Genomic DNA, 21,649 nt, shown 5'->3' on the forward strand with positions numbered 1-21,649 from the left:
ACCATGAATTTCCTCTCCCCTTTACCTAAAAGGTAATCTACTACCTTTTCATGGATGTCATCCTTTGCTTGTCCTTGGGAATAATATACTCCTAATATTTGTGTTTAAACACATTTTACTTTCCATGGTTCTGATTAAATTAATAATCACATTTTCATTTCCATTGTTTTGTTTAGACCTTTCTTGTGATCTATATGATCTAAGCAGTAATATCCTCCTGCTTAAATGAACATCTTGGTGTACAACTCTTACAGTAAAACCTTGTTACTATTGTTGTTGATATTCTGGTAACCACCGATGGACGAGAACTTTGCATAATGGTCCGCCTCATTCTAACGAGCAGGAAAATGGTTCTCTTCGTCCATCGCCCTTGGTACCAACGTTGGTGCCAACATAACTGACAGGCTATCCTATGACATGCCTTGCTATCATATCGGTGCAAGATGTAGCCGCTTTTCCTACTCTGAACACACAAGTGGGCCCATAGCCCATAGTTCCATAGGATCGAAACCTGACTCTCCTGTACAACCTTGATTCCGAAATATTCTTTGCACTTGGCTTTGCATGTAAATCATGAGCTAACTTCCTCACCATGATTCATTCCGGTATCAGAGGCAACATTATGCCTCATTGCTTTGAACCCCTTCTTCACCTATTATAGGCATCAGTTTGATGCCTACCTGGTTGAAACTTGTTGAACCTCCTTATAGCACTCTCGATTTGTTTCTTGGTGCTTCTAAAATCTCCTTCCTTGAGATAATTACCGGATGCCAATCCTTTCAAACATCTGTCCTAATGTTTTTTTTCTTTATACCCTATTCGTAAGTACGGTGGAGTTTCTAAAGAAAGGTTGACGACTGTGTCATGATGCCCTGATGCACTAAATTGAAGACATCAACAAAAGGGATCAACTTCTTCTAGAAGAGCAAACATGAGTGAGGAGACCCGTTAGAATTTCGTAACCAGAACTACCCCCCTTACTCCACCTCTTAAATCTCGGGACGAGATCTTTTTGTAGTGGAGGAGATTTGTACCACCCCCAGTGTCATGCTACAGTGATCTCCTGCCTAATGATGCCATGTCATAATAATAATAATTATTATTATTGCTAATTCTCACTTTGTTCCAAACCAAAGTCAATTTCAAACTCAAATTCTAAGTCAAAAATTCAAACTTCTCAAACATGCAAATAAAATGTTCAAAGTGTTGCAATATTCCATAATTAATTATGGTGGTGAGCCAACATTTTTGTAAAGTCCTTAATTGCTCCTAAGTATATTTATCAGTGGCTAAAAATAATAATTATATGCCTTTTATAAATTATAAAATTTTAAACTAAATTGTTTAGGTGTCAGACTTTTTGTGGCAGTGCACAATATTTCCTAGTATTTGTTTTGTCCAGGTCCACATTTTTGCAAAGTCATTTGGTGGCTTATTTAACTGCAAATGGAGGCTGTTAAAAGGAAAAAGAATAATAGAAAGAAAACTAAAAAAAGAGCACGTGCCCCCACTGGACCTAACCCAAGTCGGCCCACCTAACACCCCCGGTCGTCTTCTTCTGTTAACGACCGTGGGGGCGTCCCCGTCGAACCACCTCGCCGGCCATGCCGCGGGAGGATAAGGCCTCCACCGAGGTGCCCCTCCCCCCAGATATTTTCTTCCCACTCGCCTCACTCCTCCTCAGCGCCCTCCCTCCCAGATCCACCTCTCCCCCCTCTGCCAATCTGGAGGAAGGGCCGAACGCCACGGTCGCCGCGCATTCCTCGCTGCCACGGCCATTGTCCTCCTATGGCCCCGCCACCGTGCCATCCACTCCGTTGGCCTCCTCTGCATCGACCACGGCGGCCCTCTCGAGCTGGGAGGCACTGCTGCGCCGGATCCTCGTCGTCTTCAACCTCGAGCACCCATGATAGCCGCCGCAATCTTCGTCGACTCGTGACCACGAGCGCCTCCCCGAGCAAGTTGAACTCCTCTACGTGATCCCTGTGAGCTCCCCTTCACTTCTCCCTTGATTCCCTTCTTGCGGGTGTCCTCTAGCTGTAGACACCCTCCAGCCAAAGCTCATCGCCTGCCATGGCCGGATCCCCGCTCCTCGCGCGTGCTCGCCCGCTCCTGCCATGCGTCCGCTGCGTCCAGGGCCTGTCCCGGCGTGCCCACGCCTCGCTGGCCGCGTGCTGGCTCGCCCGGCCACGCTGCAGCCTCCCGTGCCGCAGCCTCCCGCGGCCCTGTCGCTCCTCTGCTGCTCTTTGTACTGCTGCTGCTCTTGCGTACTGCCCTGTCCTCGCCCCCGCTCACTCCTGCTCCTTGCGCTGCTCTACTACTAGCCGCTGCCGCCGTGTAGTGCAGCTAGCTACTGCCGCTTCCATTGAAGAATTTCTGTTGCCGCTCTTGTCCATGGCCGCCAGGCCCTTGTACGTGTGTGTGTGTATGGCCGGTTGGGTCTCGATGAGACCGGCCATGTTTAGGTTAGTAATAGCTAATTGTAGTAGTTAGGCTAATTAGTGGTTAGGTGTAGTGTATATGACATGTGGACCCTACTGTTAGATAAAAAGTTAAATTAGATTTAAAATATCTAAGCATGTGACATGTGGGTCACACCTCTCCTTTTGACTAGTCAATTTGACTTGGTCATCTTAAATTAAAAGTACATTCGAAAATCTAAAATATTTTTTTAAAACTTAGAAAATTCATAGAAAATAATCCGTAACTCGGATGAAAAAGTTTTATATATGAAAGTTTCTCAGAACGGCGAGACGAATCTGAATAGGTGGTCCTTTCACCTGTCACATGCCCCTAGCATGCTGAACATGGAACTTCCCCCCTCTTTTCCTTTGTCCAGAATATGTCTATCGCCGGGAATTCATCCTTGGATGTTTATCCCCTCCGTCTGCAACGTATAGTTCTACGTTAGGACAACCCTAGCTCCGCCTATCGTCATGTTATGCCTTGTGATGCATTGTTTGCTCTGTATTTACGGTTTCTTCCCCCTCTTCTGTCCGGTAGACCCCGAGACCGATGTTGCCCCTGTGATCGACTACGTCGACGATGACCCATCCTTGCCGGAGCAACCAGGCAAGCAAACCACCCTTGAGCATTCCGATATTGCCCATTTCTTTCCCTCTCATGCTTCCATTAGAACTACTACTGTTTTATGTATGATCCTACTCTGATGCATAGCCTGTTTTTGTTACCTGCTTTCATACCTTACCTGCTTATCCTAAACTGCTTAGTATAGGTTGGATAGTGATTCATCAGTGACCCCTACCTTGTCCTAGTTGCCCCGCTTTATGTTCGATGACTCGATCAACATGATCGACGTCCAGGCCTCGACACCGCACATCACCCCCCCTTAGTTGTACGACTCTGTAGAGTAACCATCGAGTGCCGCGGGTGGAACCTCTTACATCACTCCTGATGAGACCTCTATAGAGTAGCTATTCGGGCATGGTCATCGAGGGTGATTTCCTCCTTAACCACTTCTGATACGGCTCTGTCATGCAACCCCTCAAGTGTGAACCTCGAGGGTGGCTCCTCTTATGTTCACCTTGATGATTACATCGACTGGAATTCACCGGGGGTGATTCCTCGGGTTTTTTCCCTTGGTGTTAGACACACAGTTACAATGGTTACTATGAATTTGCACTGAGCCATGTTACTAAAGACGGGTCGGCCCTGAGGGGTACCCGCGCGAGCTTAATAGCGAGTGATGTGGAGTCGGGTTGACCTGGAAGGTGCCCACGAGATACTACGAGGCGTGGACGGGCATTCTTAGCCCTTGCCGCAGGTAGTCGCGGGTGGATTCTTCAGGGCCTTGAACGCACAACGAGAGCTGGCGAGGCTTGGGAGGCTGCTTGTAGGTGCTGGTGAAGTTGCGGATGAATACTTCGGTGAAATCTACCAAGTTGTTGATGTTGTAGGGCTTGAGGCTGTTTATCCACGTCCGGGCTGTGCCCAGGAGCATGAGCGGGACGTACTTCATGGCAACACGCTTGTTGCTGTTTGCTATGCTGACGGTCGTGGAATAGTCCACCAGCCAATCCCCCGGCTTCATGGAGCCGTTGTACTTGGGCGTGTCTCTTGGGAGTGAGAACCCTTTGGGGAAGGGCTCGTCACGAATGCGGGGGCCAAAGCAAGGTGGAACCATTGCATCTTCTTCTAGCGCCAAGGATCGAGCCAGGCGGTCGATCCGGTGGCGGGCGTTGTTCTCTCCGACTCCTTCTCGGCGGCCCAGCCGGTCGCCGAGTCGAATGATCAACAGGCGGCGGGGAAGCGCGCCTATCCCTTCGAGGAGGCGAGGGCGGTGGATCGTCGCCTCGTCGTTCAACTGCTTGTGGGAGGCCGTCTTGGTCGCGCTCGGTGGTGATGCGAGTTCGGCTGCAGCTGGCAGCCGGCTCCTTGTCTCGTTTGTCGCGGGCTCCGTCTGTCGGTGACCAGGAGGTCGCGCCATGCTCTTGGTGAAGGGGCGGATTCTCAACCCACTGTTTAGGCTCCTCGGCGTGACAGTCGGCTTCTTGCTGCGCGGCAGCCGCGTCGACAAGCTGCTGAACACGCTCCGTCATGTAGCGACGCTCGTCGCCCTCCAGGTGGTCCAGCTCGTCTGCTGCCGCCTGGGTAGCACGTATGTTCTCAGTAGGCGTGGCATAGACCGGGCGGTCTACTCCAAACATGCTGGCAACGGCGCCGCCTTGCTGCCAGACCGTGCCTGCACGGCTAGGCCCAGCAGCAGTCAGCGTGCCGCCAACAGCACAGTCAACCTTGCGTTGGAAGGCCTCGGAGAGGCGTCTCATGGTAGCCAGTGTAACACCCCCAGTGTCATGCTACAGTGATCTCCTGCCTAATGATGCCATGTCATCATAATAGTAGTTATTATTATTGCTAATTCTCACTTTGTTCCAAACCAAAGTCAATTTCAAACTCAAATTCTAAGTCAAAAATTCAAACTTCTCAAACATGCAAAATAAAATGTTCAAAGTGTAGCAATATTCCATAATTAATTATGGTGGTGAGCCAACATTTTTGTAAAGTCCTTAATTGCTCCAAAGTATATTTATCAGTGGCTAAAAATAATAATTAAATGCCTTTTATAAATTATAAAATTTTAAACTAAATTTATTAGGTGTCAGACTTTTTCTGGCAGTGTTAAATATTTCCAAGTATTTGTTTTGTCCAGGTCCGCATTTTTGCAAAGTCATTTGGTGGCTTATTTAACTGCAAATGGAGGCTGTTAAAAGGAAACAGAATAATAGAAAGAAAACTAAAAAAAGAGCACGTGCCCCCACTGGGCCTCACCCAAGTCAGCCCACCTAACACCCCCGGTCGTCTTCTTCTGTTCACGACCGTGGGGGCGTCCCCGTCGAACCACCTCGCCGGCCATGCCGCGGGAGGATAAGGCCTCCATCGAGGCGCCCCTCCCCCCAGATATTTTCTTCCCACTCGCCTCACTCCTCCTCGGCGCCCTCCCTCCCAGATTCACCTCTCCCCCCTCTGTCAATCTGGAGGAAGGGCCGAACGCCACAGTCGCCGCGCCTTCCTCACTGCCACGGCCATCGTCCTCCTCTGGCCGCGCCACCGTGCCATCCACTCCGTCGGCCTGCTCTGCATCGACCATGGCAGCCATCTCGAGCTGGGAGGCACTGCTGCGCCAGATCCTCGTCGTCTTCAACCTCGAGCAACCATGATAGCCACCGCAATCTTCATCGATTCGCGACCACGAGCGCCTTCCCGAGCAAGTTGAACTCCTCTACGTGATCCCTGTGAGCTCCCCTTCACTTCCCCCTTGATTCCCTTCTTGCGGGCGTCCTCTAGCCGTAGACACCCTCCGACCGAAGCTCGTCGTCCGCCATGGCCGGATCCCCGCTCCTCGCGCGTGGTCGCCCGCTCCTGCCATGCGTCCGCCGCGCCCAGGGCCTGTCCCGGCGTGCCCACGCCTCGCTGGCCGCGTGCTGGCTCGCCCGGCCGCGCTGCAGCCTCCTGCGCCGTAGCCGCCCGCGGCCTTGTCGTTGCTCTGCTGCTCTTTGTACTGCTGCTGCTCTTGTGTACTGCCCTGTCCTCGCCCCCGCTCACTCCTGCTCCTTGCGCTGCTCTACTACTAGCCGCTGCCGCCGCGTAGTGCAGCTAGCTACTGCCGCTTCCATTGCAGAATTGCTGCTGCCGCTCTTGTCCATGGCCACCAGGCCACTGTGCGTGTGTGTGTATGGCCGTTTGGGTCTCGATGAGACCGGCCCTGTTTAGGTTAGCACTAGCTAATTGTAGTAGTTAGGCTAATTAGTGGTTAGGTGTAGTGTATATGACATGTGGACCCTACTGTTAGATAAAAAGTTAAATTAGATTGAAAATATCTAAGCATGTGACATGTGGGTCGCACCTCTCCTTTTGACTAGTCAATTTGACATGGTCATCTTGAATTAAAAGTACTTTCGAAAATCTAAAATATTTTTTTAACTTAGAAAATTCATAGAAAATAATCCGTAACTCAGATGAAAAAGTTTTATATATGAAAGTTGCTCAGAACGGCGAGACAAATCCGAATAGGCGGTCCTTTTACCTGTTACATGCCCCTAGCATGCTGAACATGGAACTTTCCCCGTCTTTTCCTTTATCCGGAATTTGTCTATCACCGGGAATTCATCCTCGGATGTTTATCCCCTCCGTCTGCAACGTGTAGTACTACGTTAGGACAACCCTAGCTCTGCCTATCGTAATGTTATGCCTTGTGATGCATTGTTTGCTCTGTATTTATGGTTTCTTCCCCCTCTTCTCTCCGGTAGACCCCGAGACCGATGTTGCCCCTGTGATCGACTACGTCGACGACGACCCCTCCTTGCCGGAGCAACCAGGCAAGCAAACCCCCCTTGAGCATTCCGATATCGCCCATTTCTTTCCCTCTCATGCTTGCATTAGAACTGCTACTACTTTATGTATGATCCTACTCTGATGCATAGCCTGTTTTTGTTACCTACTTTCATACCTTACCTGCTTATCCTAAACCGCTTAGTATAGGTTGGATAGTGATTCATCAGTGACCCCCACCTTGTCCTAGTTGCCCCGCTTTATGTTCGATGACTCGATCAACGTGATCGACGTCCAGGCCCCGACACCGCACATCACCCCCCCTTAGTTGTACGACTCTGTAGAGTAACCATCGAGTGCCGAGGGTGGAACCTCTTACATCACTCCTGATGAGACCTCTGTAGAGTAGCTATTCGGTCGTGGTCATCGAGGGTGATTTCCTCCTTAACCACTTCTAATACGGCTCTGCCGTGCAACCCCTCAAGTGCGAACCTCGAGGGTGGATCCTCTTACGTTCACCTTGATGATTACATCGAGTGGAATTCACCGGGGGTGATTCCTCGAGTTTTTTCCCTTCGTGTTAGACACACAGTTACTATGGTTACTATGACTTTGCACTGAGCCATGTTACTAAAGACGGGTCGGCCCTGAGGGGTACCCGCGTGAGCTTAATAGCGAGTGATGTGGAGTCGGGTTGACCTGGAAGGTGCCCGCGAGATACTACGAGGCGTGGCCGGGCATTCTTAGCCCTTGCCGCAAGTACTCGAGGCGGGGCGACGAGGTCACATCGATCGTGAGTCTCTGCTCGTTACCGCGTGCTCCTAATCCACTACGATTTGGATATTTGATCCGAGGGGCCTCTAGCCTAATAGTGCTAACCATCACGTGGGCATAGTATGGGCGTTCTGCGTCGTATGCATCAGCCGAAGCTTATTAGACGTCGGCGACTGAGCGGCGCCCGCCGGGTTGGACTGGTAAGCTCCTGCCTTTTTAAGGAGGTAGCTAGGTCAGCTCATCGGCCGCCCACGCAACATGCAGGAGTTCCCGGGGCGATGGCCCAAGATCCCTGGGGGCATAGGATTAGTACGGCGTGCTTGACCTCTCTATTAAGCCTAGGTCGGATTGCGGCGTATTGTTTGGCCGAGGCTGGGCATGACCCAGGAAAGTGTGTCCGGCCGGAGTTAATCGAGCGTGGTGGGTAAGTTGGTGCACCCCTGCAGGGAAGAAAACATCTATCGATAGCCTGTCCTATGGTAACGGACACTTAGAGTTGTATCCCGATCGATACAACTAGAACTGGATACTTCTGATGAGAACTGGATGGTGGTGAGAACTGGAATGTGTTGACACTTGGATAGTATGGCTCTGGGATTGCTTTCTCGCAGGGAGTCGAGAAAGGATCTCTGGCCGAGGTTGACAACACTTCTACTACTTTACTTTATGCTACTCTACTCCCTCCTATTGCTGCAAGATGGTGGTTTCCAGAAGATGCTAGTCTTCGATAGGACTAGGCCTTCTCTCTATTCTGGCATTCTACAGTTTAGTCCACAGATACAACCCATTCGTTTGATATAGATGCATACTTAGTTTAGATCTGATATAAGTCTTGCGAGTACTTTGGATGAGTACTCACGGTTGCTTTGCTATCTCTTTTTCCCCCATACCCGATTATTGCGACCAGATGACGGATCCCAGGAGCCAGACGACACCACTAAATACTACTGCTACCCCGAGGGTGCCTACTACTACGTGGAGACCGCTAACGACTAGGAGTAGTTAGGAGGCTCCCAGGCAGGAGGCCTTGCCTTTTCGATCGTAGATGCTTTTGTGCTAGCCTTCTTAAGGCAAACTTGTCTAACTTATGTCTGTTCTCAGATATTGTTGCTTCCGCTGACTCTTGTGTTTTCGAGCTTATGTATTCGAGCCCTCGAGGCCCATGGCTTGTAATATAAAGCTTGTATTATTTTAATTTGTGTCTAGAGTTGTGTTGTGATATGTTCCCGTGAGTCCTTGATCTGGATCGTACACATTTGCGTGTATGATTAGTGTATAATTGAATCGAGGGCGTCACAGCCAGCTTCTTGGCGTTCTCCACGAGTGAGACGCGGCAGGCTTCCAGCGTCTCAGCACCCGCATCCACCGCAATGGGTGTGGACAGGTCCCGCATTGCCGCCTGCAATGGGTCCTGGCCGGCTCCTCTGGAAGCCCCATTGTGGCTGATGACAAGCACCTATGTGATGGTGCTGCCGCCGCTCTCTGCACGAGGAAGAGGGTCGTCGATGACCACCACGTTGGCGGGGAAGGAATCGGAGGAAACCGTGTCGGTGTCGACAAGAATCGGATCGGTGGAGCCAACTGACTCCAGATCAGTGGCAGGCTCATTGGCGATGTGAAGCTTGCCGAGAAGGTCGACGAAGCAGCTCTCGGAGCTGGCTGCTCCCGCGTCAGGCAGGGGTTCGGTGGAGTGGCGAAGCTCACCAACAAGATTGGCGAGGCTAGCCGCCGCGCAGGCGACTTCCGCGCCGTGCAGCACGTCGGCGCAAATGCCATCGGGCGAGTCGGGCTGGCTGCGCTCGCGAGGGAGGAACAGGGTTCCCGTCCAGAACAGATCTCCGGACGACGGTGCACCTAGCCGCACGATGGGCGCCAAATGTCGGGGGTGTCGCGCGACATATGCCAACAGATGGCTTATCATGGAGGGGGCTAATAATACGTCGCCGGTGCTAGGAAACGGGATAATGCGCAAACATGCCCGCCGGTGAATCTTACCCAGGTTCGGGGCTCTCCTTGGAGATAACACCCCTACTCCTGCTCTGCGGGGTCTCCGCATAATCACTCAAGCAACAATGGTGGCTACACGCTTGCTCCTTGAGCTGTTTCTCTAGAGGGAAAGAAGAGCACGGCTAGCCCCTAGCTTACTCCCTCTATGTGTGTGTGTGCTAAATTTTTGTGTGGCTAAACCCTTTGCATGGGTGCCCTGGGGGGTTTATATAGGCATAGCCCCCAGGGGTACAATGGTAATCCGGCTGGGTGTAGGACCCGGCTATCAGTGTCTTATCGACGCCGGCTTCTTCGCTGACTGTTGGGGCCCGCCGCCTGGTGGGCCTCGCTGGCTATCTTGTACTTCGCCGACAGGCTGCGCCCGTCGTCTACGGGTCATGCCGGTTGCTCATTACTGTAGCGAGGTCGCTGATGACGTAAGCTTTCTCAGGGGAGCGTGGCTACAGTACCCGCCGCCTGGCGGGCGCTCATTGTAGCCATTTCCCATCCCTTCTCATTAATGGTGCACAAACTCTGAGAAAAGGGGGGAAGGCCGGCTGCTGGGAGCCGGCATTCCACCTGCCTGCTGGCGGATCCCGCCGCCTTCTGGCTTCTCACCAACAGGTAGGGCCCGTCGTCTGGGTCGTACCGACAGCATGTAGTGGGAGCATGGCCTTCTCTGCCATGGGTGATGTCACAGGTGGCGTGGCAACAGTGCAACGCCGGGCGAGGAATGTTCGCCCAGTACGTCGCATTGTAGCCTCGCTCAACCCTGGATTCGGGGGGCGGGCGTCGCTGTAGCCACGCCCTGTCTCGTCGTCATAACGTGGTGCAAACTTTGAGGGCGTCCGCTGGCCGCTTGCTAGGAGCCGGCCCACCGTAGGGCCGTCTTCTGGAGGGCCGCCGCTCTCCAGCAGCCGGTCGTTTGGACTAGCCGGCATTGAGGAGGCAGCTCGTTGTCTTCGAGGCTTGAGGGGCGCAGCCGGCCCCGGTGTCTTGAAACACTATGGTAGGATGATGAGGCTACCTGTGGTCATTTACTCGACATTGGCCGTTTTGTTAGGCAGGCTAGTGCCACATCAGAGTCATGGAATCGTTACTTAAAACATTACACAACCCTTTCATACATAAATGTTTTGGCCACATGCAGTCGATGGTTGTCCTACACGACACTCGATACTCGCATGTGACGCTTTCTGTGGGCCCGCGAGGTCATCATCCATCACTTTGACGAACAGCCGGCAGTGAGGTTAATTTGATCAGCAAGGTATAATCTTTTTTGTTTGTGTTATGGTGGTACAATAGTACGCGTCGAAGAGGTGGGAGGGGGCTAGCATATATACTATACGTATGCGTCCGTGAACAAGTACACCTCACTTAGTGCCGGGACTTTTTGGTTACTGAGGCACGTGCCACATCAAAATTGTGAAATTGGTTATTCCAACATCACACAACACCTTTTTGGGCCACATGCATATATCCTATCTAGGACACTCACGTGTGACGCTTCCATCTGTGGGCCCACGAGGCCATCGTCGATGCATGCATCACTTTGACCTACATCGGGAGAGGTTAATTAATTTCACCATCGATGAGGATTCTTTTGGGTTGTACATATATTACGGCAGGAGCATATAGTATGTGGTGAAGAGGGGGGGAAGGGGACCATCATATGTAGTACACTTGATATAAACCTCGCTCTGTGTGGGTGCATGGTTTACGGTTTTTGAGGCATGTGGCACATCAAAGTTGTGCATTTAGGGTATTAAACATATATATATGTTTGGCCCACATGCAAAGCGGTGGTGGTTGTCCTCTCGCACCCACTTAAGCGGTTATCAGCGATATCGATGCTTTCCATCTGTGGGCCCACTTGGTCCATCACTTCTTTTTGCCTGACAACAAGAGAGGTTAATTTGACTTAGGAGGGGATTATTATTTTTGCTCTGGGATGACATGCATGATACACTTTGAGTACACACATATGCATGTGCATGCATGAATCCCTCCCATCGAGTCAAAGTGGCTAGTACAACGACACCATCATGAACCGATCTCGCTCTATGTGGGGAGCTAGTGTATGATTTTTGACACACGCGCCAGATCAATGTTATGTATTCAAACATGCATGCATGCATCCGCTCCATACATATGCATGTAGTGGTTGCCTTCGAACGATACACACTCCCTCACGTGGTTATCGGTGACAAGCCTATATATTCGTGGGCCCGCGTGGACATCCATGATCACCTTGACCAACAACAAGATAGGTTACCATGGTGGATTCTTCATTTGGTTAGTGTTATCATAATATAGGTCATCGTGAGATTCAGACCTAATTCAGTTTGAGCGCATATACTATGCATGCATGCATGCATATATGAATCCCCGTCGTTGGCTTGAAGTGTGGTGTAACATACATATGCATCGTCAACCTAACCCTCACTCAGTGTGGGGATTTCTAGTTCGAAATCACGGTGCCACATCAAAGTTGTTCATTGTTACTCAAAAACACACCTCTCCATACATATGTTTGGGCCACATGCATGCAGTGGTTGTCTTCGGGGACTAGCTACTTGCGTGATTATTGGCGAGCTAGCCCATCTCCAGGGTCACATGGATGGCCATCACTTTGACCAACAACAAGAGAGAGGTTGTACGACCAAGGTGGATTACTCTTGGTCCATTTTACGATCCATCTTGGTGAGATATATGCCTCTCTGGCCCGCCGAACGAAAGTGTGTGTGTGGGGGGGTGCTACATCACACTTTGCTAGGTGAACCTCGGTTGGGGGGATGCATTCATAGCTTAATTAGGATTCCCTTCATGGCGACACGAGGGGGTGGGGGCTGCTAGCTACTTCGCACTTTGCTAGGTGAACCTCGGTTGGGGGGAGGGGGCATGCTCATAGCTTAGGATTCCCTTCGTGTCGACATGAGGGGGGCTGCTAGCTACTTCGCACTTTGCTAGGTGAACCTCAGTTGGGGGGCATGTGCATTCATAGCTTAGGATTCCCTCCGTGCCGACACGAGGGAGGGGTGGTTGCTAGCTACTTCGCACTTTGCTAGGGTGAACCTCGGTTGGGGTGAGGGCATGCATTCATAGCTTAGCTAGGATTCCCTTCGTGCTGACATGAGGGAGGGGCTGCTAGCTACTTCGCACTTTGCTAGGTGAACCTCGGTTGGGGGGCATGTATTCATAGCTTAGGAATCCCTTCGTGCCGACGCGAGGGAGGGGGGCTACTAGCTCTACTTCACACTTTGCTAGGTGAACTTCGGTTGGGGGGCATGCATTCATAGCTTAGGATTCCCTTCGTGCCAACACGAGGGAGGGGGGCTGCTAGCTACTTCGCACTTTGCTACGGTGAACCTCGGTTGGGGGGCATGCATTCATATATAGCTTAGGATTCCCTTCGTGCCGACACGAGGGAGGAGGGGGGCTACTAGCTACTTCGCACTTTGCTAGGTGAACCTCGATTGAGGGGGAGGGGGCATGCATTCATATATAGCTTAGGATTCCCTTCGTGCCGACACGAGGGAGGGGGGCTGCTAGCTACTTCGCACTTTGCTAGGTGAACCTCGGTTGAGGGGGAGGGGGCATGCATTCATAGCTTAGGATTCCCTTCGTGCCGACACGAGAGGGTGGGAGCAAGCAATACTAGGCGCTTTGCGAGAGAGGTGCCACATCGAAGTTGCATTTGGTATTTGAAAATCAAAGAACCCTTTTGATACATAAATTTGGTCCACATGCAAGTGTGTTCGTGTTCTGACCCTCTCCCGTGTCATTTTTTTGCCAAATTTATGAACATTAGACAAGTCGGATGACGCAACAGACACGGTTCACTCAAACTAACCGTGTGCCATGCCGGTGCACCTGTCACGCACACATCTGCACAGTACATTGGGCTCCACGAGGCTCCCCCTCTCAAAAATATCTACCCGCTTCGAGGGTTTTTCTGTTTCATAACACATGGTTGTTATCTCCGGACCGTGTGCGATGTTTCTTGTTCCCAATCCCGCCTGCATCGAAATATCTGCGCGCCACGAGGGTTTTTCTTTTTCATAACACACGGTTGTTATCTCCGGACCGTGTGCGATGCACTATCATCAAAAATTTCAATAGCCCGGCATTTCACTCCCGCGTAGTAAAATTTTCAGTACCCACGTCATTTCCTCAAACACCCCCCCTCCACACACATACACACACACACACCAAAACCTCCTCGGGCGTGCGCGCACACACACACACACACACTCCCTCACTAGAAACCCTAGCAAAGTCCCCACCGCCGCCGCAAGGCTTCCATTGTCAACATCTGCCGGTTTGCCCGTGCAACTTACCCACCGATCTCCATGCCCATGCCGCTTGCCAAACGCACCATTTCCCACAGATCCCCATCCCCATCCTCCACTCCAGAGCATTGCAACCTAACCCCGGCTACGCTTCTTGTGGAGCTCGAGGAGCGACTGGCCCAAAAGAGGTGTATAGCAGTCTCTTCGACCGACGTCGCCGAGGAAGCTAACGACCATTACCGGCGGTAGGCACTCAAGCAACGGGCTAGAGTATGCGGGCATGTCTCGCCGCCGGGTACAACATCGAGGTCATCAACAGCGACGCCCTGAGGCGGGCTGTGTCACAGGTTAAGTGGCACACCCCTAACCTCTCGGGTTCAACCGTCGTCGATCTCATCCATGGCCCTGCTGCTGATCACCTCTGGCTTGCTGTCAACAATTTTCCATTCTACATCGCCATCGAGCCCCTTTTGTCACTTTTGAAGGACATGTTCTGTGATGCTGGCTTGGGATCCACAGCTTCCAGGTCATACTTCATCGACGGCGACCACGAGGAGGGCACCCTCTTTGGCTCTTCCAAGGGGAAATATCCCATCTGCTCTTCCAAGGGGAAAGCGTCCGTCTGCGACATCAGGTAGGGCACCCTACAGCCATGCTCTTCCAAGGGGAAAGAGCCCATCTGCGACAACATGGAGCGCATCTAGGGTTCATGCTCTTCCCACGAGAATGAGCCCATCTGTGACAAGTGAGGAAACCCATGATTTGTTTATTTCAGTTGTTCACAATGTGATGCTCTATATGTGCAATTATTTACTATGCAGTACATTTCATCAATCCAGTTTTAAACATACCGATAGGAATGCATATATTTTCTTGTTATTAAGCCTGTTATAGCTAGCATATGCCTCTTTTAAAGTTTTTTTTTATTGTTCGGTTGCTTGTAGTTAGCATATGTTCAGTTTTTCAAATGCTATCTTTGGTTGTTCGTAGTATGCCTTGTTTATTCCAGTTATTCACAATGTGATATTTTATATGTGCAAGTATGAACTGTGCAGTTCAATTTCATCAGTACCAGTTTCAACAATACCACTATGAATGACTACATTTGGTTGTTGCATCTTGTAGTTAACACGCCTGTCCATTTTTATTTAACCATAACCAGTGTACTTGGACCGGCATAGTACCAGTTTGAATGACCATGTTTGCTTGTTGTTAAATGTTAGGCATGTTGAAGTTAGCACACCTTTCCACTTGTTTTACTTTACTAGCGTGCTTAAACCTGCACACTGAAGCTATCTTTTGGAGATTATTTTGTCTGCCATGTGTAATTTTGGTTGATGTTTAGCCTATTGTGCTCAACATGCTTCTTGATGTACCTACACAGGACAATTTTGGGAACGACTGATGTTTTCCATTGAGGTTAGTTTCATCCCATGGCTTATATCTTCTCACTGTTCAGGATATCCGTAGCTGGTACCATATAGGTCGGGGCTGATAAGGGACTAATCGGTGAATCGGAATTTTAACTGAATATATCTGCAACCCATTTTTCCTTAGGTTAACTAGGGCCATATGTAATATATCTGAGGCTACATAGCAACATGCAATGTACTTAATGTCTAAATACGCAATCCTAGGCTACATAGCAACAAGGAAGAGTGTTACATTAATGTTCTAATGATGTCTAGATATACGTAGAAGAGCAGAAGCAGCAACAGCAACAACACAGCCCTGTTTGGATACTCAACTTAGCTAGAGGTTAGAGTTAGTTTCTAGCTCATTACTAATCCTGAACTAACTCCATCCAAAGAGTTGTTTGGATGGCAGGGTTAGATTGACAATAAATGCACTAGGAGAACTAGCTCCAATTAGCACCTCTTGGGTTGGATACTAGTTTTTTGGGTGGGTTATAGATGCAACTAGCTCAAACTAGCCCTCATGTTTAGATATACTTTAGGGCTATTTGAGCCCGAACTAGCTCAACTGTAACCCGTGGATACAATAGCAGATAATTTTTAAGAACGAACTAAACTCCTTCCGGCCCATAATATAATATGTTAATTCATCTAATATGTGAGTATATTGGATGTTATAAGATACTCCCTCCGTTCCTAAATATTTGTTCTTTTTAGAAATTTCAAATGGACTACCACATACGGATGTATATAGACATATTATAAAAGAGTGTTGTACTACATCATTGTGCCACTGTTGTTTAGCTTCTAATATTAACTTGGTGCTTTCAGGTACATATGTCATTGGTAAAGATCCGTGTTTTGACCCTTTCTGTGTATGGGGCAATGAGATATCGATGAACTAGCATCAAGTGAGGAAGCTGATAAAGATTGTTAGTAAAATGGGTCCAAAGATGGCAATTAAACTATTTGTTTACACTTTATCCAAGACAACAGCGAACTGCAGGATGGTAAGTAAGAACTCTGCAGCCTTCTTTTTACTGCCCATAATGAGTTGTGTTAAATGACAATGTCTGAAATCTTATTCCTTTGCAGTGGTTGCCAAAGCAGTTTACTCAAGATTACCTCTCAAACTACATGATTGGTGGGCATGCAAAGGTTAAAATATTTCTACCAGAACACGATGATTCTCTAGATGTTTCCTTGAAGACCGTGAAGGATGGGCGGCCATCACAAGGGGTTTGACTAGAGTCGTGCATGCCTTCTACATGGAGGAGGGCACAATATGGGCATTCCGCTTCACCTTGTTCAACAACCAGAATATATTTCGCCTCTTTCTTTACCGTCTTTAATAGTACAAGTATACAACTGTGGTTCATCATTCTTTATTTGGTTCTTATGTAATTCTTGAACATATGTACCTATAAATCGAATAATGCATTGGTTGTTTGAACCTGATGGATATGAATAAAGCTGTAGCATACATTCAAATTCAAATCCAAATCCGGTACAATTTGGAAAAGCAGCAATTAAATTACGGTGAAATTACGCTCTCCAGGTTGTTACGGCACACACGGTTGGTAAAACACAAAAGTTTGCGATATGCACCATTATCCGACATGGTTCACAGAGAGGAAACGTGTGCAAGCATGCACACAGTTGCCGTTTGCAAAGCATGTGCGATGTCAGACAATAACACACAAATGGTGCGAGCAAACTAAACATTTGTGTTAGTTGCCTTATCGTACACGATTCGCAACCATGAACAGTTTTTGATGAAGTATGCATCGTAAACGTTGCACCACAGAATAGCGTGTGCGATAGTTGTCGTGTATGACGATGTTACGACGGTCCGACGTTTCATAATCCTGTCCGACACTCGTACGACGATTAGCTAATCTTCTTAACGGTGAACCGTTTGTGATGGGCCGCGCATCATACACGTTCTATAATAGTGAACCGTTTATGATGGGCCATGCATCATAAACGTAGCACCACAGAATACCGATTGCGATGGCAATGCGAGCAAAAACAAGTAGGAGTACTATAGGGGGCCCTATCTCCGACGGTTTCTGGGTCGTCTGGGAAGGACCCCCCTATCACCCACTGTCGGTGTAAAAACCGGCGGATCTCGGGTAGGGGGTCCCGAACTGTGCATCTAAGGCGGATGGTAACAGGAGGCAGGGGACACGATGATTTACCCAGGTTCGGTCCCTCTTGATGGAGGTAAAACCCTACGTCCTGCTTGATTATTCTTGATAATATGATTAGTACAAGAGTTGATCTACCACGAGATCGGAGAGGCTAAACCCTAAAAGCTAGCCTATGGTATGATTGTATGTTGTCCTACGGACTAAAACCCTCCGGTTTATATAGACACCGGAGGGGGCTAGGGTTACACAAGGTCAGTTACAAAGGAGGAGATATACATATCCGTATTGCCTAGCTTGCCTTCCACGCCAAGTAGAGTCCCATCCGGACACGGGACGAAGTCTTCAATCTTGTGTCTTCATAGTCCAACTGTCCGGCCAAAGGATATAGTCCAACTGTCCAGAGACCCCCTAATCCAGGACTCCCTCAGTAGCCCCCGAACCAAGCTTCAATGACGTCAATTCCGACACGCAGTATTCTCTTCGGCATTGCAAGGCGGGTTCTTCTCCAAATTTTGAATGTTTGTCAAGTAGTGACCGGCACCATAAATGTTGGACTCCTTGGCTTTTGCGCCCAATAAGGGCTATCTTCCACGCGTCGAATGAATACGAGGAGATAGGGCGTTTTTACATTCGCCCCCCTAGCTAGATAAATAAATTGTCTATTAAAGGGATGGGGATTCTTAGATCCAATCTATACCATCCTCCCCCAGCGAGAATCCATCGAAGCGCGCTTCAGAAAAATCCACTCCAGCATGGCCGACCTCCGCAGCTCCTCCTCCCGCCCCCGTAGCCCTAAGCCCGGTGATTGGGAGAGGTGCTCTGTCCCACACAGTCGATTAGTCGAACTACAGACCAAGGGATTTCTCCCTCCAGCGTATATGGTTCCGTCCGAGCCGGGCTCGCCACCTACAATGGCAGGGAGCAAGCAGAGAGCTTCCCCAGCCCCTCTACGGGGAAGAGGGTATGCCTTGTTCTTTACTTATTAAGGGGACTCGGATTTCCAATTCATCCGTTCCTCCGCGGGCTCCTGGAGTTTTACGGCCTCCAACTGCATAATTTCACTCCTGCTTCCATATTACACATCACCGGCTATGTTGCCCTCTGCGAGTTATTCCTGGGCTGCGAGGCTCATTTCGAGCTGTGGAAAAGGTTATTTTGCCTCGTCCCCCACACACAGAAGGGGTCACTTTATCAAGTGGGCGGAGCCGAAATATGGCGCATCGCCGAAACTGGATACCTGTCCGGTACTCCGAAGAAGACGTCCGAATACTGGCCTTCGGAATGGTTTTATATGGAGGACGTCCCCCTTCCGGACCCTGTTCGGCGGGGTATTCCTGAGTTCAACAATGCTCCTCTGAAGAAACACCGAAGTTGGCGCCCACGGAGCCCCGGGAGGAAGATAATGGAGAAGTCCTTTACCTGATGAACCGGATTAAAGCGCTGGCTCAATCAGGATTGACAGTAACCGAGGTTATGTCAACATGCATAATGCGGGGAGTGCAACCATTTCAATATCGAGGGCACCCCTTGTGGTGTTTTAACGGGGAAGATGATGCCACCCGTTGCGGGCGTAAGGGCCCGGAAAACGTTGTTGCTTTAGCAAAAATTATGTCTGAGTTGTTCAAGGGAGAGGAAGAGGATTTCATCTGCATCAAGCCACGGGATGGATTCTCCATGTACAACCCTCCAAGCTGGGTGAGTTATATCTCCTTACTCCCATTCTTCCCGCATTCTTTGTCGTAGGTACTCACCTTGCCATTTTGCGGCAGGAACTGCGAAAAGCCATAAGGGAGGTCAACAGCCCATCTCCGCAACCAGAGGACCCTGACCAGGCCCTCGGTCCCGAACTCGAAGAAGATCCGGACATATTCGTGGAGCTGATAGACCGGCAGTTCTATCAATTAAGCTGTGATGACGCCATGGTGGCCATTACGGCCGACTATCACAGACTGATTCCTGCGTCGCACGTAAGAAAAACCAAAAATCCCAACTCCAAAAACTAGGATCCCCTTTTAGACACTTCACCTACCATATACATATGGTGTTTTACAGGGAAGGCATTTGGGACGCCGTGCTGAACCCGCAGCAACTCGCCAACAAGAGGCACCAAGGCCGGGCGGGCCAAAAAGGAAGGCGGTCAGGACGGAGACGCCGGCGCAGAGGTATGACAAAAACCCCGCTCCATGGTTGTCGTCTTTCTCAAAATGTAATGACGTCCATGTTTCTTTAACAGAAAAAACACTTGCCGGAATATGTCCGATGAGGCTGCCGATCATGCTTCCACCAGTCGGGCTCCAGGACCGGACATAGAGGCGGAAGCCAACATGGGGCGGACGCCAGATACTCCCCCTGTAGAGGATGCGGATAGACTATCCGCTACAAATTCAGAAGTGGAGAGCGCCATGAATCATAGGCGTCACCGAGCCATACTCCGTGACGCTTGCTTCTCCCTAGAGGCATTTGATGCCTCCAATTCTGGAGACGCGTACCTCCGTGCTGCTCAAAATGGTCTAGCCAGAGCCACAGACCAGTATGTAAGGGATGTATGGGTAAGCAAATCTGACAATTATATGTATCAGTAGCCCTGAGACTTGAAACAGTTAGCAGAACTGATTTAAGGATCATCTACTGTGCAGGTTCTTACAGAGAAGAATACTCGAGTGTCACAGGAGCTAGAGGAATGCAAGACCCAACTTCGGGCCGCCGTTGCCGCATTGAAGGAACCTAAAATGTCCCCAGCTGGTAACATTTGTTTCAAAGAATGATAGGTACCATATAGCATGCGGCGTGGCTGCAGATCTAACAATAGATATTGTAGATGAATCCAGAGAGAATCCGGAGGACCAGCATGCCGTACGACAGCTAAAGGCTGGCGAACATGTGCTGACTGAGGTCAGCAGGGATAAAAATAATCTCCAAGACGCCAATACCAAGCTGAGCGTGGAACTGAAAGATGTTCAAGCCCAGCTTGCAGACTCTGAGAAGGAGAATAAGCGGCTTTGACGCGGTATTTTCAGTTTGTGCTTGAACGAACCCTTAAAAAGGGGACGGCGGAGAAGCCGGCTAACAGAGTTATGTCTGCAAGTATGCTGACAGGTCGTCCCGCGGAGGTGATGCTCGGGTCTGCGGGTGATCTTCTATCCGAGCTCTCACAACTGCACGAACAAGTTTGGCAGGTGATGCAAGGTATTGCCCAGGCCTTGTGGCCATCAGTCTCCCTGCCAGAAGGCCTTGGAGAGCTTGCGGAGAAGCTCAAGGGAGCACGGCGGCGCTTCCGACTATGGAAGATATCGGCCTGCCGTCAAGGTGCCAGGGAAGCCTGGGCCATGGTGAAGACGCGGTATACCAAGGCTGACCCAAACCACATGGCCAAGGTCGGACCTGTGGGGCCCGATGGGAAAGAGATCCCCGTTAGCTTAGTCTATGGGCAAGTAGAATTAGCCGCAAATTATTCCCAACAGGATTGTAGGCTAGACCGCCTGTTGGATGGTATGGAAGAGGAATTTTGTCAGTCTACATGACTATGTAATTAAAGTGACATGTATAATGCCTTCTAGCCAGATTGTAAATCATTTGTCATGGCGGACCTTTTCGCTTCGACCTCGGGACCTGATAGTCCGGAGTGTGTCCGAATACCCGCTCAGTTATATAAGAACCGAGGTATGCGTGGAAACCAGGCGTAGGGGTCATTAGTGCTTAAACAGACAAGTACCCAACTAGTTATGTTATATTACATGGGTAGTAAGAAACATCTTCCACGGAGAATAGTCCCGTTAGGGGTTCCTTTCCCTGGGTACACATGCCCTAAAGTGCATGTCCAGACTGCGAGCGGAGCTGCAGGCAAAAACATCTGGGGGCATATATGGAAAATAAATAAAAATCATCTTTTGTTCGCCGACCAAATATTCCCGTAAGAACGCTAGCTTTCGGCTTCACCCAGTCTGAGGTACACATCCGGCTGACCTGGCATTAACAATCGCAGAGGTGCTCCCCTTACGCCCTAGCCGAATTAACGGGAACGTAGGGCATAAATACAAGAGCCAGGCAACCCAGCTTGGCCAAAACTTAAGTCATATCGATGCATATAGTGGCGAAGAAAAGGTACATGCAGAAGAATAACACATGTGCAGGGCATGAAGCCCAGATAGATAATTAAGCTTCTGTGTAAGAAGCCCCCAGGTATAATGAGCGCGGTTAGCGCATCTATAGTGTGCAAGCGAGGCACAAGTTGGCCCTTGAA

General features: G+C 49.8%; 2 long non-coding RNA genes across 2 annotated transcripts; both read left to right on the plus strand.

The window, feature by feature from the left end:
- Positions 1-1,578: 1,578 nt before the first annotated feature.
- Positions 1,579-12,973, plus strand: LOC147964453 (uncharacterized). Its single transcript, XR_015607578.1, has 3 exons — positions 1,579-1,985; positions 3,004-5,753; positions 8,471-12,973. It is a non-coding gene; the product is annotated as an uncharacterized LOC147964453 (long non-coding RNA).
- Positions 12,974-13,147: 174 nt separating this feature from the next.
- On the plus strand, positions 13,148-16,703 carry LOC147964454 (uncharacterized). The gene is made up of 3 exons (XR_015609336.1): positions 13,148-15,260; positions 16,088-16,266; positions 16,352-16,703. It is a non-coding gene; the product is annotated as an uncharacterized LOC147964454 (long non-coding RNA).
- Positions 16,704-21,649: the final 4,946 nt, after the last annotated feature.

This window comes from Triticum urartu, chromosome 6A (assembly GCF_056163025.1).
Source record: "Triticum urartu cultivar PI428250 chromosome 6A, HENAU_Tu73, whole genome shotgun sequence".
Taxonomy (NCBI): Eukaryota; Viridiplantae; Streptophyta; class Magnoliopsida; order Poales; family Poaceae; genus Triticum; species Triticum urartu.